The sequence below is a fragment of the Ursus americanus genome, chromosome 11 (genome assembly GCF_024610735.1).
Source record: "Ursus americanus isolate L20-20 chromosome 11, mUrsAme1.1.p, whole genome shotgun sequence".
Taxonomy (NCBI): domain Eukaryota; kingdom Metazoa; phylum Chordata; class Mammalia; order Carnivora; family Ursidae; genus Ursus; species Ursus americanus.
The window spans coordinates 20,891,852-20,912,324 of record NC_142137.1 but is presented as its reverse complement, the minus strand read 5'-3'; the positions used below and the strand labels follow the sequence as shown (position 1 = coordinate 20,912,324).

The following is a 20,473-nucleotide window of genomic DNA, read 5'->3' as shown; positions in this document are numbered from 1 at the left end:
TATCAGATATGATTTGGAGGTAGAACAAACGAAATACCTGATAAAGTGGCTATAAAAGAGAGGCAAGAAAGATCTTTGGATTTATTTGTTTAGCAAGTAGGTAAACTGTGCTATCACTTACTGAGAAGAAAAACACCAGAGAAGCAGCAGCTTAGGTGGGGGAAGCAAAACTTTGGTTTTGAATATTTTGAATTTAAGATGGTATTAAGGAGGCCACGTATCGCATGGTGCACTGGGTGTTATACACAAGTAATGAATCATGGAACATTACATCAAAAACTAGGGATGTACTGTATGGTGACTAACATAACGTAATAAAAAATTATTATAAAAAAAGATGCTTATTAGAAACGAAAATGGATATATCAAATAGGTAATTATACATATGATAAGAATTGGGATAAAATTAGAATATGGGAGTCATCATTATATTGATGGAAGTTTAAAACTTTGCAACTAGAAATGACTACCAAGACATTAATGTAAATTAAGAGTGAATAAAGTGCTAAACTCTGGAGAATTCCAACAGTTAAAGATCAGAAGATTGGGCAGGAATGACTAAGAAGGATAGGTGCTAGATATTTCTGTGTTATCTAGAACTGAAGTGAAGAGCGTGTTTCAAGGAAGAATTGCTGAATGTGAGAGTAAGGTGAGAATTCTCAGTACATCTGGATTGGAGAGATGAAGGTCATTGCTGACCTTGACAAAAGCTGTTTTGGTAGAATGGTAAGGATAAAACCCAATTGAAGAAAAAAAGTTGTAAATAAAGGGCACAGAAAGTTCAGGATGAAAATTAAAAAGAAAAAAAAAAAGCAACTTTTGAGTTGTCTGTCTATAAGTAGTTATAGAAATATGAATCAGAAGCTTGGGGAGAGAAGAGTCTATGAAATATAAGATTGATGATTTTTTTTTCCCCTAAGATGGAAGCCCTTTTACCAGTGAGGATTTTGACAGGAAGTTAACTTGAATGCAGCTGACTACTCCTCTTTAGTTTCATGATGGCAAAACATACCCTGTTCTAGTTTCCATTTACTTCCTGTGGTTCTACAGACAGAACACCACAGATCAGGCAGTAAATGAAAATGAGCTGGTTGCAGCTAGGGGTGTGAAAACTTGGAGCCATGGCTCTATTAATCATGAAAGTATCTTCAGTTTTGGAGTCAACTATGGTTACTCTGTAAGGAGCAGCATCCTACCAGTTAATGTCCTGGTTCTTACTCTTCCTCTACCCCTTCCAGACACCTAGCCTGAATCCCTCACTCTGGGACTTCAGACTGCTGAAGATAAAGACAACAGCTTCAACCATACTGCTGATGACTATCTAGTGATGGTTACTTCAGGATACCTTTTTTGTGGCGGTCTCCTTCTGTCACACAACAGGCTCTTACCTAGGGCTGATCCTGTGTCAGTGTTGGGCCACACCCAGTACAAATCTTTGCAGCAGCTACAGTGGCCCATGCTGGGGAAGGGATGCCTCTATCCCAGAGATAATTAACCAACCCAACTGGTCCTTGTACAGAAAGCTTGGATCTACCATTTCCTTCTCACCACCAGCCCTTTAGCATTTTCACCTCCAGCATTGCAGAATCCATGGCAAAGCTGACACTTAGGACCCTGGTGTATCTGCACTGCAGTGCACTGGTCTGTCAGCCTACTGGGACACCATCCTGTATGATAACCTATCATGAAGATGAAGTGCTCACATCCATTTTTAGAACAGTACTGTTAGCATTTCTAGTAAGAATCCCATAATTCTATTCCAAGCCACTAAGGACTCTTCAGAAAAGCCCCATAAATATTCAAGCTCTCCTATAGAATCCATAGCTCTGAAAGTGGTAGGCCTTTTTAGGCCTTAATCATGGAGACTTGTTAGTGTCCTACTTCACTATCAGGAAATAGACACGAATTATCGAGAGCCCATGTATTAATGAAAACAGATCGCATTAAAAAAGAGAGGGTTAGCCCTCTAGAACATGCTCCCTTTCAGCTGTCTGTCTGCATCAAACGACTGCTGAGATCAAAAGTGAGACTTCAGTTTTTGGGTACTGTTGGAAGAAAGCATATTTGCATGAGTTTTACCTTCTTGAACTGATGAGAAGCTTGAGTACCAGGAAAAAAGTTTTGAAGCTAAGATGTAAATATAGCAGATGGAGCTTGTTCCCTAGAAATTCTTGACTTTTGGAGAAAGTAAAAAATGGCCCCATGGAATTTTTCTTAAGCTTCTTAATTTGAGAAAAACTACTAAATATTTAGCATGCTTACTGACCTGACCATCTTATTCCTGAAATTTGGAAGTTAAAGAGAGATCTGGCAGGCTGAGGGCTTCCTGAAAGTGCATTAGCAGGTGGCAGATGGCCAAGCTACCATTCTGCCAACCAACAGGAGACAGCTTCACCCTCTACCTTGTTATAGTGCCACCACACTTGGGGTATTCCAACAATTAGAACTGAGTTCAGTGGGCTGAAAGATAAAAGTAACCACTGACAAAGACTACCAGCCAGAATATGAACATAAACTTGCCCTTTTGGAGACACTGGAGAAGTCAGAAGACTACCTTATTAAACAAATAAACATAAATATTAAAACATTTAAGGCTATGTATTAGCTATCTATTGTTACATAACCAGTATCATAAACTTAGTACTGTAAAAGATACATGCTTATTATCTCAAAATTTCTGTGCATCAAAACTTGGCCATAACTTACTTGGGTTCTCTGCAAGGCTACAAGCAAAGTGTTTTCCAGAGATGGATTCTTTTGTAGAGGCTCAACTGAGGAAAAATCTATTTCTAAAGTCAGATTGCTGGCATAATTCTCTTCTCCCTCTTCCCCCTCCCCCTCTTTCTTCCCCTTCCTTTCCTTCTCCATCTCCTCCTCCTCCTCCTCCTCCTCTTCCTTCTTCTCCTTTTTTGGTAAAACTGAGGACCCTGGCTTCTTCCTACCCTATAGGCAGTTCTCAGCACCTAGAGACTACCTGCTATTTCTTGCCATATGGTGGCTTACTTCATCAAAAGAACAAGGAGAATCACTAGAGAGATACTACTAGCAAGACAGAGTGCTATTTAACATGGCATAATGAAGGGTGCAATGTTCTCTTGGTCAACAAAGAAAGTTTCAGGTCAGAAAGGGGAAAGAATTATGCAAAGGCACAATCACCATGAGAAGGGAACATGGGTGACACTTTATAGTGTCCTTTACACAAATGATAAATACAGCAAGTGTTTTGAAGCTAAAATAAGAACCTAAATTCACATCAAAATTATTCAGTGGCTGAACTGAAGTATATTTTTAATGACTTTGCATATTATGATGTTATCTGTCTCTAGAGAGGGCTCACTCTTTTCACTGCCTGCCAGAGAAAAGTGGGGGTTGATCATCTTAATCCAGTCAAGGATTGAGATAAATTGAAGTTGGGTTGCAGTTAGTGTAAGGTTCATTTTATATCTGCTTTGCTCCTTTTCATAGGGTATAGTCCAGGGCTTTCAGTAAGAGCCCTGATGCTTCACCAGGGACCCTTTCTGGAAGGCTTCTATATTTTAATCTTTTATCCTAGAACTCTAAGACTGAAAAAAATCCCTTCTCCACTGACTCAGAGTTTTTAGGCTTATATTAAATCTCTCACTATGCACAGCTTCTGCATCACCAACTGTTTCCAGGTAAAACTGCAGATCATTAGCTGGTGTTTGCTAAATTATTCCCTCCTTGTAAACTTTGCCCCTCCAATCCTGTTGGTTCCATGTTTCTGATACCACCACATACTGTTTTTAAACATTATCCCAAATTTTGAAGTTGTTTCTAGAAATACTGGTCGTTCAAAAACTTTTTTTTAATCTTACAGTAAATCAGAAAACCTTAATTCTGTATCTAAAAAAATTATATACCTCACTTCCTTCATTCCTCCTGTCATTTTATTACCTCACATTTCTTTCTTTATTCTGAGTCCATTTCCCCCCTGAGAGTATAAAGAAGTATATTCTTTATTTTGTTTATGTTTTGTTTTCTTTCTTTCTTTCTTTCTTTCTTTCTTTCTTTCTTTTTTTTTACTATATGATACTTGCTTCTATCATTTCCTCTCATTTTTGTTTCTATTTACTCTCCTTTCGAGAATAATGTGGAAAAGGCTATTTGGAGTAAACTGGAAAACTAACACTAGATCTTGAATGTGTTGCCTTAAAAAAACTCATGGAAATTCTGAATATCTCTGATCCTATGTAGATCTGTCCCACTACCTATTGCTACATAACAAACTATCCCAAAATTGATTGGCTGAAACAATGATCATTTTATTGTATCTCACCAGTTTGTGGGTCGTGAGTTCAGGCAGGCTGACTTTCCCATTCCACATGTTGCTAATAGATGTTGCTAAGTGGTTTTTAGCTGGCAGAGGGGCTGACTTGGATGATCCAAGATATCTGGCCTCCCATGTTTAGTGCCTTGGCAGGGATAGCTCCAAGTCTGGGCTTAGCTGGACTCTCAGTCAGAGAATCTACAATAAGCCTCACTAGTGTTGTAATCAGACTTCTGCCATGGCAACTCAGGGATCCCTAAGACAGTGAGGCACAAGTGGAAGGTGGAGAGATTCTTATGCCCTTGCTTCAAATGTCCCAGAATGTCATTGTCACTGTATGTGATTGGTCAAATAATTAAGGCCAGCCCAGGTTCAAGAGAAAGGAATTAGATTCTGCCTATGAGTAGAGGAGTAGCAAATAATATGTGATCATTCTTAATATATCACAACATCACTGCTCCATTTTTAGTGTTTGCCTCTGCCCACTCCCTATCTCTTTCAGGGAGAACAAGTTATAAAGTGGGCTTATAAAGTAGCTCACGGTAATGTAATAAGTCAATTATTATATTACGTTATTTAGCGCTTAATTATCACTACTTAGCTTACTCTCTCTACAGCTCTAAAGCCAAATGTTCCTTATCTTTATCATGCACTGATCCATAAAGCTAGGATATTTCTTAGGGTTAGGAATCCTAATCAGAGTTTAAAATTATGTGTCTTGGGGCACCTGGGTGGCTCAGTCGTTAAGCATCTGCCTTTGGCTCAGGTCATGATCCCAGGGACCTGGGATAGAGCCCCATGTCGGGCTCCCTGCTCGGCGGGGAGCCTGCTTCTCCCTCTCCCGCATCCCCTGCTTGTGTTCTCTCTCTCGCTCTCTCTCTCTGTCAAATAAATAAATAAAATCTTAAAAATAAATAAATAAAATTATGTGTCTTATTCATGCTAGTTACAAAACTATTTGAATCTTTGCTTTTTGATATTACAGTGGGGATTCTGCAATGTATAACTCTTTGTCATGTGGATTCCTCTTATGATTTTTCTATACAGGAACAGGAGGGAGACTGAGGCAAAAGGAGGAAAGAAGGGACTTGTAGATGCCTCTTGTTCCTATCAGTGTCACTTTATCTATGTTGCTTCCCCCTGGCTGCAGCAGTGGTTTTGAATTCCTAGCATAGTTTGGCTCTTTCTGAACCATCCTCATCACCATCCCTCCCCTCTGAGGGGTTACCAGAATTAAGCTGACTTCAGCTCTACATGACCCACCATCTGAACAGATGTGACGCTAGCACTTACCGATGATACTATCTCCTGAGTAGCATCTCAGCCCCAGTTCGATGGGACCTTATTTTGAGCTTCTAAAGTATTAGGCATTACTCCTTGCTCTGAGGTCTTAGTTATTATCTATAGGACCCCTCCTGGCCACGTCTGTTTACCAGACTAGCTGGCTTGGCAGCCTCTCTTCACATGCCTGATTCCCAAATCTGTGTAGATGCTACTCTTGGCCTCTAGGTTATGAGAACTCCAAAGCTTTTTCCCATTTCTAAAGGCAATACTCATTTTCTCATTTATTCCTCCTGCCTTACTTCGTTTCTTACCCTTCTGTCATTTAAGTTCTCCAATATCTGTTTTACCAATTTCTTATATTAAGTTTTCTCTGTTGAGATAGCTATTATAGTTTCTGTTTTTCTAACTGAACTCTCACTGATAACTTGTACCAATCCTCCTTCATTCTTCATTTCCTTATCCGTTGCCTTGGGAAAACACAAGGTAAAATTCTGACATATTTGTGGTGGCTCACTCAACTTTCTTCAGTCCGCTTGATAATTCTGAAAGAGCCCAATTCATGTAGAAAGTCCTTTTCTGCTTAAATGAACTTCTGTACTAGCCCAGCCTAATACGATCTGGAGAAAATAACTGAGATCAAGGCCTAAGAGAAAATACCTAATAGTAAGTCATTTTTACTCTGTATCTGTTTCCTTTCTGTTAGTAATAATAACATTTTCTAGAAGCACTTGCATAATAGTTTCTCTCTTTTCAGGAGTGATTCTTCACCCCTGACCTAGTCTACTCAACTTCAACAGCAGAGTAAACTTACTCTGGGTGCGTATCTTCTGTCCTCCCTTGTTTAGGTGATAAGTACATTAAAATTGACCATGTATTACATACTGTAAAAAGTGATATTGAAATTTTAGAAAATGGATATATGATTCCATATGAGGGGCTTCAGATAAAGCTTTATAGGCACAAAGATTTATTGAAGGGGTGTGCTGGAATTCCCAGAGTTAAGGGGATAATGTGGGTACTAAAAAAACTGCATGTGAAAACTATATTATTGGATCAATCCTTGGTTTATTCATTTAGATTTTGAACAAGCCCTTTATCAGTAAGTAATGAATTCAGAATTTATTCATATTTGATCAGATTTCCTTATCATAGTACTCTGACATTGGATTCTGATTCCACACCCCCAAAAAAGTACTTCGTTCTTTTTGCTTATGGCTTTATACAGTCTTCTTAATCCTAGATCCAATATTTCTGTTACATCTCCCTCAAACACTTGATAGTCTCCTTAACTTAATCTTATTAATCTACATCTCATACCAAATACAGCTGCCAAAGTTACCAATTTCCCCCTATAACTTATCTTCTCACTGATGCTCCTCTCATAAGGCCTCCATGACTGTGCTGCCAAACTTCCTTAAAGGTCTTCTTACCTGTAGCATTGTGCCTATTGTTCACTGCTAAGACTTTTGTATATTGGATCACTATAATCTTTGTGAGTATTCCTTATCTAATCTAGAATAAAAAGAGGAGTGAATAAAACTAATAACAATTTTTCATTTGTCATTAATAACTAACAACAATTAATTTCATTTCTATGTTATGGGACTAAAACATAAGGAACATAGGTAGAGAAATAGAAACAACTGAAGAAGAACAATTTCTGGGTACTGTGAGAGGAATATAGGAGAGATGGGGATTCAATTTGAAACTTAAAGGGCTATTAATTGCAGTGCATAAAAAAATCTGCTATGAATTTTATTATCTGAGCAAAGAGAAATACTGACAAAAGTCTTCTAGCTTCTATTTTCTAAAAGGCAGCTATTCAGGACAGTGGTTTTCTAATCTCCTATGTGAATGTAAGTTAAGGACATATTACAGAGGCCACAGTTTTAGCACCACTTATAAATTCTTCTGGATATCGCATTTAAAATGGAATCATTAAATGGTCCTTGTAAGTCCACCAGGATTGCATGCATGCACAGTGTAACTATGTTGACCTGGCAATGAGAATAGAGTAAATCAAACCTAGGTACCCCTTATTCCAAATCCCTTGGCACTTTTCCGACTAAATCCTACTTCTTAATATAGAGTATGTTGGCACAGCTCATATAATAGTATATTCAAGGTGAGAGAAAGAATAAATGTACTATTCAGATACATTTCAGTTTTAAATTTCATAAGACAAATACCTTTAGTATGGTTTAGTTTCAATATCCCAACTCACTTATTATTCAATTCGCTATGCAGTGATATGAATAGAAAAAAATGCAGTTAATACCATCTACTGATCTGGCTTTCCCCACTAGAGACCAGCTTTCTTACTAATTCAGTCATCTTCCTCTTACTAGATAAATTTGTGCAGCCACTCAGTCTTTTACACTAATTGAAAAAATGCTGATTTTGTGCACTGATGGACTACAAAACTTCATTGGAGAGTTTCTGTGATCATAAGTACATTTGATCATTTTAAATAGCGCTCAGGGACCAGATAGCAGAGAGACTAATTCATCTCTGTTTGGAAGGTCTGTACCCAGCATAAAGAGGCATTTCTAATTCTACTCATTACTTCCTCTGAGAAAAAGAATTTTAAGTATTTTATCAGAGTTCTAATAAGAAAAAAATTCATTTAAATAACATAATCTAAAATCTATATCTGATTTTTGGATAACATAATTAGAATGCACAGAAGTTATCAGTGAATAAAATTACTAATGGGCCTTAAAGTTATCTTATTTTTATTTAAATTAATGTTAAAATTAATTTTTGAGAGTGTGCAATTCATGCGTTTGTATCTCCCCAATCTATGGGTACAAATAATGTTAGGATTATGTTAACATCAGTAGTATATTTTCTTGTCTTCAGCTGTGGTTCAGCTTGTGGATCCTTTTTCTATTTGCCACTTAAAGGAGCCACACTGTCACTAACTAAAGACATTCTGATACACTTAAAGCAGGTAATACTTAAGAATTTTTGTCCCAAAATATAAGCCTGGATTGGTAATAATTGCCTTTCTCCAACCACTGTATTTACTAGTATTCTGAAGCATTATTGTTTTCCTTGAACAATGATTATGTGGCAGGCTTTACATTTTAGACGTTAGGAATTTAATGATGAATAAGAAAGGAAAGACTCTGCTCTCATGAGCTGTGCATCTTCAGAAGATGATGAGAGATGAATAATGAATAAGGAGACATAAAAAGAAAAGGAAGGAAATTATAAATGAGATGAGAAGATGAACAGGAGGATGTAGTACAGAGTGATAGGGGCAGATGCTTTTTTACACAGAAGAATCAGGGAAAGCCTTCCTGAAAAAATGATCTGCCCTGAAACCTAAAGAATGAAGAGAAGGTAGCCACCAAACACAAACAAAATAAACAAATGAACAAAAACAAGAGAAAAACTGAAGGTAGCAGGCACTGCTAATGAAAATCACTTAAGAGAGAGTAAATGGATTGAATTAAAAAGATAAAAAACATAAAGCTGATGAGTGAACTGTAACCAGAACCTCTGAATCACTCAAGGAAACAGTTAATTATGCGGTTTTCTCCCATAGTTCCGTGACATAGCGTCCTTTCTCTAGGTTTGCCAAAAATAAACTTCTGCTTTCCTACTCTTTTTAAAAACAGAATCTTATATGATGATGTATAAATATCTGTCATGGTCCCATTAGAAAATAGAAACCAGTTCAAATAATTCAAGAGAATATAATAAAAGGTCAACTTTTAGACATGTGGGAAAAGTTGACACCCAATAAGGGAGATTAAGACAACCAGACTAACAATATCTAAAAATCACTATCACCCTTAAAAATAAAGAGATAAATTTGGAAAATTATGCTTTCGGAATCCAGAGAGAGAATTATTGAATAGTGGACAAAAGAAAATAAAATTAGTCCAAGAGAGAGTCAGCTGCTGCCAAACACAGCCTGGAGCAGAGGGCAAGAGGGGAAGACTATCCCAATCTCCCTTTGTCTCTCCCCTCCCCATCTCCTGTCAATATCTCCCATTGGCTGAACACAATAGCATACTAGCTAACAGAAGAGCACAAGAAATGCAATTGTCTTGGGGTAAGCCTCTGCGGGAATAGAACAATAATGGAAGAAATAAGAATGCATCTGAGGTGTGGGTGGTGCTAATTGAAAAGAACAAGCACAGCATGCAGGTGGATAGTTGTGGATAAGATAAAGAAATATATATTCTAAAAATGCAATATGTGAGAATCTATTTCAGATAAACAAATTTTCCTTGTACATATCAATGAATTAATCACAAAAGTGGCCAAATAAGTTTCTCTGCTTTAGGAATATGTCCTTATAAAATTTAAAATTATAAAAGCACCTTATTGGTTGAAATTAGTCATTTGTCTAAATCTAGTCCTAAGAGATATTATGGAATATTATTAATAAACAAATTAGGGAGGGAGACTTCAGTTTTCTTTAGAAGGAAAATTGGGAGGTGGATAACAACAAAAACAAAAAAACTGTGGCAACCATTCATAAAGCTTATTTGATGACTGATTAATGGTTATTATTTTGACAATGAATGAAAATCTATAATTGATTATCCTGAAAACTCTTAGGGAAAAGTATACCTCCATTGAATTGATTGAATCAGAATGTATCTTAATAAGGAAAGAAATTAGGTCTTTCCACACCCTCTGGTCTCAATAAACAAATTTCTCATTCATTAATTCAGTTTTGTTCCAGGATCCTACTAAATACTGAAATACAGTGCATTCTTGGCTCATTTTACCAAGGTCCTAAAGAATTACAAGAGTGGTGGTGGTGAGGATCAAGATAAGAAGGAAGTAGTGAGTGAAGAGTTCTTTTGAACCAGCAAAAATAAATGGTAGTATTAATCTTGAGCAAGAGGCTTCTGGCTTAGTTGTTTGAGAAAAACAAAATATAAAAGGCTGCTCCTGTTCTGCTCTTGCTTCTCTACCATCTTTACTTGGGATGATCGAAGTTATCTTCTATATTTGCAGATGTTCAAACTAATGATGCAGGTGACCTAATGAGTAAAATCAAGGTAGTGCAAAGAGTTTCGAAGATGAAAAATTGGAAAAACAAAGGAAGGGATTTGACTTGCTAAAGGCAGTGATTTCCATATCCTTCTCTCTCTAGACCACTAGAGTGGATGGACTGAAATATATGGAATGAAACTCTCACTGAATATAAATAGAAAGCTTCATAAACCATGTGAAATAACTGTCTTCATAAATTGGACAAAGGCAACACAGAACTTGTGATCCCTGATAGAAGGAAAACAAACAAGATGAATCTCAAGATGACATTATACAAGAACAAAGAGAGAATTGATAAACTGGACTTCATTAAAATTAAAAACATCTGCTCTGTGGAAATACCCAGAAAATGAGAATGCAAGTCACAGATTAGGAGAAAGTATTTGTTAAAGACACAGATGATAAAGGGCTGCTATAAAATATACAGCAGTCCTTTATCAAAATATAAAATATAGTATACACACACACACATCCACACACACACATCCACAAAGAACTCTTTAAGTCTCAACAGATAATTAAAAAATGGAACAAAGACCTAGAGACCTCAACAAAGAAGATATACAGTTGGCAAGTAAGCATATGAAAAGATGTTCCACATCATTTGTTATCTGGGAAATGCACATTAAAACAATGAGATACTACTACACACCTATTAGAATGGCCAAAATCAGGAACACTGACAATACTAAATGCTGACAAGAATGTGGAGCAATTCACATTCATTGTGGTGAGAATGCAAAATGGTAATGCCACTTGGAAGACAGTTTGATGGTTTCTTATAAAACTGAATATGCTCTTGCCATGTGATCCAGGAAACATACTCCTTGATATTCACCCCAAGGAGCTGAAAATTTATGGCCACACAAAAACCTGCATATGGATGTTGATAGCAGCTTTATGCATAATTGCTGAGACTTGGAAGCAATCAAGATGTTCTTCAGTAGGTAATGGATAAATAAACTGTGGTACATCCAGACAATGGAATATTATTTTGTGGTAAAAAGAAATGAGCTATCAAGCCATGAAAAGACAGGGAGGAACCTTAAGCGCATATTGCTAAATGAAAAAAAAAATCCAATACAAAAAGACAATGTACGTACTTCATGATTTTAATTCTAAGGCATTTGGAAAAGGCAAAAATATGTGGACAGTAAAAAGGAGGAATGAATAGGTAGAGCACAGAGATTTTTAGGACAGAGAAACTGTTTTGTATAACACTGCAGTGGTGGATACATGTCATCATAAATTTGTCCAAACTCAGAATATCCAACACAAAGAATAAATTAATATAAACTACGGACTTTGGGTGATTATAATATGTCAACATAGGTTTATCAATTATAGCAAATATATCACTTAGTGGGGGGGTGTTAATAATGGGAGAGGGTGGGGGCAGAGACTAGATGGGAAAATATCTCTACTTTTCTTTCAATTTTGCTGAAACTTAAACTGCTCTAAAAAGTTGTCTTAATAAAAATAAAAAATCTGATAGTATATTTGCCCTGCTGTGTTTTACACCTACTTGGCACTTGTGTTCCCTTTCTTCTTTATGATTTATCACTTTTAGATTGGGTATATCTAACCTGTGCCTGCCCCACCATTGTATTTTAGCAGCACATACCTTGTCTAGTTTCACAAGTTCACAGCTCAGGATGAGTCATAACTCAAGTCTCACCCATATCTGATTAATTAATATTTTAGATAAGATTTTGGAATAACACTTGATGATAGAATGACATAAGACTTTTGGTGACTTTTTATATTTTGGATGTGAGAAGGACATGAATTTGGGGGGAGTAAGAAGGTAGAATGTTGTGGGCTGAATTGTGCTCCCCCAATACTTCGTATGTTGAAGTCCTAATCCATACTACCTCAGAATGTGACGGTTTTTTGGAGATAGAGTCTTTATACAGGTAATTAAGTTAAAATTAGGTAATTAAGGTGAGTCATAATCCAATATGAGTGGTGTCATTATAAGAAGAAAAAATTTGGATACAGACATGAACAAAGGGAAGACAACATAAAGACCAAGGGAGAAGATGACCATTCACAAACCATAGTGAAATCCTGGATAGATCCTTCCCTTTTGACCCTCAGTAGATAGCAACTCTGCTGATACCCTAATCTCAGACTTCTGGCTTCCAGAACTGTGAGAAAATAGATGTCCATTGTTTAATTCATCCAGTCTGTGGTACTTGGTTATAGCAACCCAACAGACTAATATACATCCCAAGAATTTTAATCAAGAGGGCTATTAAGGAAACCGCTAAGAAACAAAGAATGAGATCCTCATGAGAGACAAATTATAATGCTTTTTAAAAATATATTTTTTCATTTATTTGAGAGAGAGAACGAGCAGGGAGAGGGACAGAGTGAAAAGGAGAAGCAGGCTCCCCAGTGATCAGGAAGCCCGACATGTGGCTTGATCCCAGTACCCTGGGATTATGACCTGAGGTGAAGACAGATGCTTAATCGACTGAGCCACTAAGGCACCCCGATGTCTTTGGTTTTAATATTGCTTTTTAAATTCTGTTTTGTGAGTGCAATAGTTGGTTATTATTTACTCTTGATTTGGTGTGCCATACAATGTAATCAACCATTGAGATTTTACTCAGAGGTGGAACTCAGCTTCTTTTGATATCATTTTCTTGTAAGAAATTATTATTTTACCTGAGTAGTTGAAATCAACCATAAAGGGACTTGTAAAAAATATGGCAATCATAGCTGCAGCCCAGACAGAAAACTAAAGCTGTTTAGCTTGTCTACAAGTTATTAGATTAGGGATGGATTCAGTTCTAGTGGTTTAAGTTTAGCACTCTTGGCTCCCTGTTTGGAAATCAATGGCAAACTATAATCATAATCTTTCCCCTAATACTGTCTGTATTATATTACTTAAGTATGCATCCTCTCCAGAATCTTTATTGCTGCTGTACAGTCACTGTCCTCTAAATGATGCAATAAATCATCTTCCAAAGAAAACAAGAAAATATGTTTGGAACAGTACTGTCAAAAACTCCATGCATGGCTCAGATTTATCAGACAATGATATAAAACTATATTGATTACATTCTGTGATGGAAATTACCTACCATTCAGCTTAGTGAATGATCAAAAAGAGACTGAGAATTTGAACAAACATGAGACAATTTGTGGACCAAGTATACTCTCTCTCTGTGCCAAACAATTCTGTGATCAAATAAACTTCTCTGTTTCTGTGGTCAGTAATACTTGTAACTGATGAAATAATGCTCCAGCATATATTTGTTCCTGGAAGATTAGACCGTAAGAAAATTAAATTAGCTTGATTGCCCGTATGAATATTTTTATTATTAAGGCTTTTCCACCAATGCAAAGCTACTTTGTTATAAACTCTGCTCAATTCTAACTAGTCCTTTACCTAGGATGCTCTGTTTTAAAATCACTGAGACTCTGCATGTATTGTGTCATAAATTCTGATGAGAAAAACTATTATTTGCTCAATGTGATGTTCTCCATGAATATTAAGTCCAATAACTCAGCTTTGCTTATCTATTGGTCAATGGTTTGGACCAATTTTTTTTTTTTAGAGCAATGAAGAATTTTAAGCAGGTCTATTAAATACAAATCTGCATTTAGAAAAGATTACTCTGAATATGATATGCAGAGGCCAATCAATAGGTTTAAGCTTCTAAACTTTTATTTTAAGAACATTTATCTTTTCATAATTATTTTTCATGTAGATTTGCTTACAGTTAAAAGAATAGTTTTTAGATAGTATTCTAGACTTGCTTGATATTTTACATACCAGTATAAATTAATGCATACATTATAAAACCAGATCAACAGTAGGTTTTATGAAGTTTCTATGCGATTAATATTAAGATTCAGGGCTATCAGAGCTAAAGGACCAATCCCAATTTCTAATAACTGCAAACAGGAATTGCCAACCTGAAAAGTCCAAAATCAGTCAGCTTGTTTTCCAGCAGCAATGTTAGGGTCAATCCAAGTCTTCCAGTTTTAAAGATAAAATATTGACATGAAAAATAATCAAATTATTTAATGGAAAATGCTCCTTCTTATTGCTCACTGAATACTTTTCATATAACTCACTAGTCAAGAGTTTCCATTAAATTCACACCCCTTTCAATGTACATGCAATTCATACTGCATTTAGAAGCAGTCTCAGAACATTCTTTTACATTGAACTATAATTCTAACACCAAACAGCTTCTGTTCATGTTCAGAACTTGTGATTACTAGGAGCATTTCTCCTAGAATTGTTCAGCCCCTAAGGCTATTGATCTAGTGCCAAACCTTACTGCATTTCTCCATCTATTTTCTCCATTTATTTTCAACTGATGTTCTGGGTTTGACCTTTGCTTTGCTCTGTAATTTTGCTTCTCTGTGGTTTCTTATAATGAGTATGTTTAGGACAATAAATCTTTCCTTGAACATAGTTCTTGAATTAACTATAATTTATAACAGAGTAGCTTATTTACCATGGCTTATTTTGGGTACTTCCAAATGATTATCTTAGAATTCTTAATCACTAACTGAAGTTTTATTTATTTAAAAAGTCATGTGCAATCACATATTATTTAAAGCTTTTGTGATTTATGGTCATGTGCACACATGAGATTTTTGAATTTGAAAGCTATGGAAATGTGTAAATCCTTATATAAATACTAGATGTAATATTACCATTTTGCTACATTATGGATTTTCATTCTTTAGATAAATTGTATTCCATAACTTAAATCCTTTTGAAGAAATTATTTCTGGAATCGTAGTGACAGTAGATGTTTTGTGTAGCTATGAATGAATCTATACTTCATTTCTATGTTGCTATGCTACTCAGTTGATTTCTAAATACTTCTTCCCCTTGGCCCTAAATTCACTGCTTTTCTGGTCCAGGCTTAAGCCATTAAAATTCCATTTACACCAATTTCCAATATTAAGGGCTTTTGTAATGTCCAATTTCACTGAAAATTCTGCATCTAATGTATTGTTTGAATATAATATGGAGCCAATCTTAGGGATGTTGGTGGACTTTATATAAGAGATGCTTCTTCAACTTTTCAAAATAACCTTGGAAAGGGGTGCATGGGTGGCTCAGTTGGTTAAGTGTCTACCTTCAGCTCTGCAGGATCCTGGGGTCCTGGGATCTAATCCAGCATCAGGCTCCCTGCTACACCGGGAGCCTGCTTCTCCCTCTCCTTCTTCCCCTCCCCTCTGCCCATGTTCTCTCTTGCCCATGCTCTCTCTCTCTCTCTCTCTCTCTCTCTCTCAAATAAATAAAATCTTTTTAAAAAACCCAAAAAAACAGCCTTGGAAAGATTAATCAAAACCTGAGTGATATGCATTTAGTGTGTCTCTAATAGGTAAAAGTATTTTTAAACTCTCTTCAAGCTTGAGATATACAATTTAAGGGAAGGTGGCAAACCTAATTTAGATCAACAACACAGCTTTGATCTTCATTGTTGGAGCCATAACAAATCTGGTAGAGTGTGGTCTCTGTTATCTATATCAAGGGAAAAAATTGACCTTTCTCTTAGATAGTATCTCTTAGATACTCTAAACTGTATAATCTAATGGTCCTTCCACTTTTATGGGCAATTTTGGACTCATTTGGAATAATCTCAGCCTTTAGATTAAAATTATATGGGATGATTTTGAGTGCATTGCAAGAAAGGAAGGTTGAGGGTCAGCAGAGGGAGATATAGTGACCTCTGGTCATACTGCTTTAATACAACTGAAAATATGTTTATAAATTGTAGACATTATGCAGCAAATATGTCTGGCTCTCCTCTACCTATGCATCTTCTTTAAAAGTTATGCAAAGCCATGCTATGTAAATTGACCAGTGAAATGTCAGTGTAAAGTAGAAGCTTAAGAGCCTGTGCTAAGCACCTATTCTCCTTTCTCGGAGTTAACAATTATGGAAGCGTGTGTCCAGACAGAATCTTAGTTTGCATCCCTGCAATGTATATGTACTTTGAATTATAGATCTACACATTTTTTATTTTTTTTAATTTTTATTTTATTTTAATTAACATACAGTGTTATATTAATTTCAGGTATGCAATATAGTGATTCAACCCTTCATATATCACCCTGTGCTCATCAAGACAAGTGCACTACTTAATCCCCATCACCTATTTCACCCACCCGCCTGCTCCTCTCCCCTTTGGTAACCATCAGCTTATTCTCTATAGTTAAGAGTCTTCTCTTGATTTCTCTCTCTAATATTAAATATTTAATATGTAAATATTAAACAACACACTACTGCACAAGCAAAGGGCTAAATAAAAAACCAAATGGCAAATCAAAATATGTCTCAAAACCAAAAAAGAAAAGAAAAGAAAGAAAGCACATATTCCAAAACCTATGGGTTGCAGCAAAAGTGGTGTTAGAGTGAAATTTATGCTATAAAGTCTTGTACTGAGAAAAAAGTTCAGATAAACAACTTACTAATACACCACAAGAAACTAGAAAAAGAAACTTAGCTGAAATTTAGTAGAGCAAGGAAATAACAAAGAAAAATCAGAAATAAATAAGAGACCAGAATAAACAATAACATAATATTGAAATTAATAATGAGTTTTTCAAAAAAAAAAAACAAAACAAAATTGGCAATGTTTTAACTACATTAACTAAGAAAAAAATGAGAGAGAGAAGACTCAAAAACCAAAATGAGAAATGGAAAAGAAAACAACACAACAAAGAAGCACAGAAATACACTGTGATAACAGATTACTATAAACAATGATATACGAATAAATCAGATAACTTAGAGGAAAAAAAAACTCCAGTAATTCCTAAAAATGCACAAGTTACCATGATCGAATCATGAATCTTGAATCCAAGAAATAGGAAATCTTAGACCAATAACAAGAATGAAAGTTGAATTAGGAATCAAAAATCTCCCAGCACAGAAAAGCCCAAGACCACATAGTTTCACTGGTGAATTCTACCAAATATTAAAATAATAATAATAATTAATGACACTTTATCAAACTCTTACAAATAATGAAATAGAGAGAACATTTCAAAATCATTCCATGAGATCAATACTACCCTAATACCACAGCATAATAAAAACTACTTTGATAAATATAAGTATTGCTACTTCAACTTTCTTTTGACATACATTTGCATGATAAATATTTCTCCATCCCCTCACTTTCAATCTGCAGGTGTGTTTGGGTCTAAAATGAGTATCTTGTATGCAGCATATACATGGGTCTTCTTCTTTTTTTTTTTAAATCCATTCTGATACCTATGTCTTTTGATTGAAGCCTTTAGTCCATTTACATTCCAAGTAATTGATAGATATGTATATTTATTGGCATTTTTTATTTGTTTTGTCATTGTTTCTGAATTTTCTGTGGTCCTTTCTTGTCTTTGCTGCTTTTGGTCTCTCCTTTGCACTTAAAGAGTCCCCTTTAATATTTCTTGTATGGCTAGTTTAGTGGTCACAAACTCCTTTAATTTTTGTCTGGGAAACTCTTTATCTCTCCTATTCTGGATGATTCGCTTTGCTAGATAGAGTATTCTTGGCTGCAGGTTTTTCCTATTCAGCTCTGGATAGATAGTGCTACTCCAGTCTGGCTTGCCTAGTTTTCATTGAGAAATCTCCAGCTAGCCTTATGGGTTTTCCATTGTAAGTTAAGGACTTTTTTGTCTTGCAGCTTTAAGATATTTTTTCTTTATTACTATATTTTGCTAATTTAATTGCAATATGTCTTGGTGTTGGCCTTGGTCTTATCTTGTTCTTTCATTTGGGATAAATTTCTCCACCTTGGCATTTTGTCTAAGTCTCTGCCTTTTTTTCTGTGGTAGAAAAGCCAGTTATGTCTCGCACTCTGGAAAGTAATGGCCTTACAAAGAAGAGGTCATATAGTGCCCAGGGCCTGGTGCTTAAGGGAGTGTCTCTGTTGTGTGCTGCATACACTCTGCTATTGTATTTTGGCTGCTCTATCCTTTAGGGCAGTCATCTGTAGAGGCTCTCCTTTGCCTGCTGTGGGCAGTGTTTGGCCCCTGGCCTAAATGTAATTTTTAAGTAGGTGTGCTCTGGTCTGCTTGTGAAATGACACCTGACACCAACTCCACCAGAGCTGAGGCTCTGCAGAACTCTCTAGTTGGGGGAAATGATGTGGGCTGGGGCTTATGTTGGTCTTCTGGGGGAGGGGCCCACTGTGCTGGGACTGAGGCAAGTTTCACTGAGAAGGGCAGTCCCAACAGAGCACAGGGAGGTGGGGCTTGGTGTAAGCAAGGTAAGCAGCCAATGTAAGCACTGAGCTACTTCCCTCAGGTGGCTCTGTTTTTATGTTGAGAGGAGGAGGAGGGAAATGGAGCCAGCCAGTTCCTTTACCCCAGAGAAGTGTCTCTGTGAATGTTGCTTCTTAGGGAAGCACTTGGAGAAGAGCAAATAATCTGCCCCACTGTGTGCCCCAGGCATTTTTCAGATGCTGTTTCCATGCTGTCTGTCCCAAGTTGTTTGCCTGCCTTCTCTCCAGGAGCAGCACAGTGCCCTCCTGGCTCCATCCCAGCCAAGTCTGCTGACCTCTAGGCTTTTGAGACCTGGTATGGACATGAGCCTGCACTGGTCTTCTGGGGGAGGGGCCTGCCACACTGGAACTGAGGCAAGTTGACCTATAAGGGCAATCCTACCAGAGTGTGGGGGAGTGGGTCTTGGTGTGAGCAAGTCAGGAAGCTAGCACTGGCACTGCACTGCCTCCCACCAGTGGCTGTGTTTATGCTGAGAGATAGGGAAGGGAAATGATGCAGGCCAGCTCCCCTGATCAAGGAGAGGCATCTCTGTGAATGCTGCTTCCCAGGGACACACTCCTAGATAAGGGAATAAGCTCCCACTGTGTGCTCTAGGCGTTCTTCAGATTGCTGTTTCCATGCCATCTTCCCCTGGTGGTTTGCCTGACTTCTCTCCAGGAGCAGGGCAGTGTCCTCAGGGTTTTATCTCAGCCAAGTCCACTGACCTTTAAAACTCCAGACTTTAAGCCCTTCTGGTTGCAAGTACTCACAAAATTCAGCCCTTCTCATTTTCCAAGGCAATGGTTTTGAGGAAATGTTTTCTTGTGCATTCCCCTGTGTGCTTCTCTCTCTTTTGCCCTTCTCCATGGCCATGGGTCCCTCCCCTCCACAGCAGCCATGATCCATTTCTCCCCTGAACCATGTCTCTATACTTCCTACCTTCTTTGATGTGGCCTCTTCTCTCCCTTTAGTAGTGGAGTTTGTTCTGTGAATCTTCAGGTTGATTTCTGGAGTATTTAGGATGATTTGATAGTTATCTAGTTGTGTTCCTGGGTTGAGAGGAGTCTAGAGATCTCCTACTCCACTGCCATCTTAGATAATCTCACTCTCCTTTTTTCTCCCTTTGCTCATCTGTTTTGCCTCTTAAATTCCATATATGAGTGAAATCATATGGTATTTGTCTTTCTCTGACTTATTTCACTTAACATTATACTCTCTAGCTCCATCCATGTCAATGAAAACATCAAAATTTCATTTATTTTATGGCTGAATAATAGCTTATCTATCTATCTACCTATCTATATCTATCTATCTATCTATCTATCTATCTATCTATCTATCTATTATCTATCTATCTATCTATATTCTTTATCCATTCATCAATTGATGGACACCTGGGCTGCCTCCATATCTTGGCTATTGTTTTGTTTTGTTTTGTTTGCATTCTTTGGGTAAATACCCGGCAGTGCAATTGCTGGATCATAAGGTAGTTCCATTTTCAACTTTTTGACAAACCTCCATACTGTTTTCCACAGTGGCTGCACCAGTTTGCATTCACACCTACCAGTGCATGAGTATTCCTTTCTCTTCACATCCTCACCAACACCTGTTGTTTCTTATGTTGTT

General features: G+C 36.9%; 1 pseudogene; it reads left to right on the top strand.

Annotated features, from left to right (window-relative positions):
- The first annotated feature begins 998 nt into the window (after nucleotides 1-998).
- On the top strand, nucleotides 999-1,856 carry LOC148109245 (zona pellucida sperm-binding protein 4 pseudogene; annotated as a pseudogene).
- Nucleotides 1,857-20,473: the final 18,617 nt, after the last annotated feature.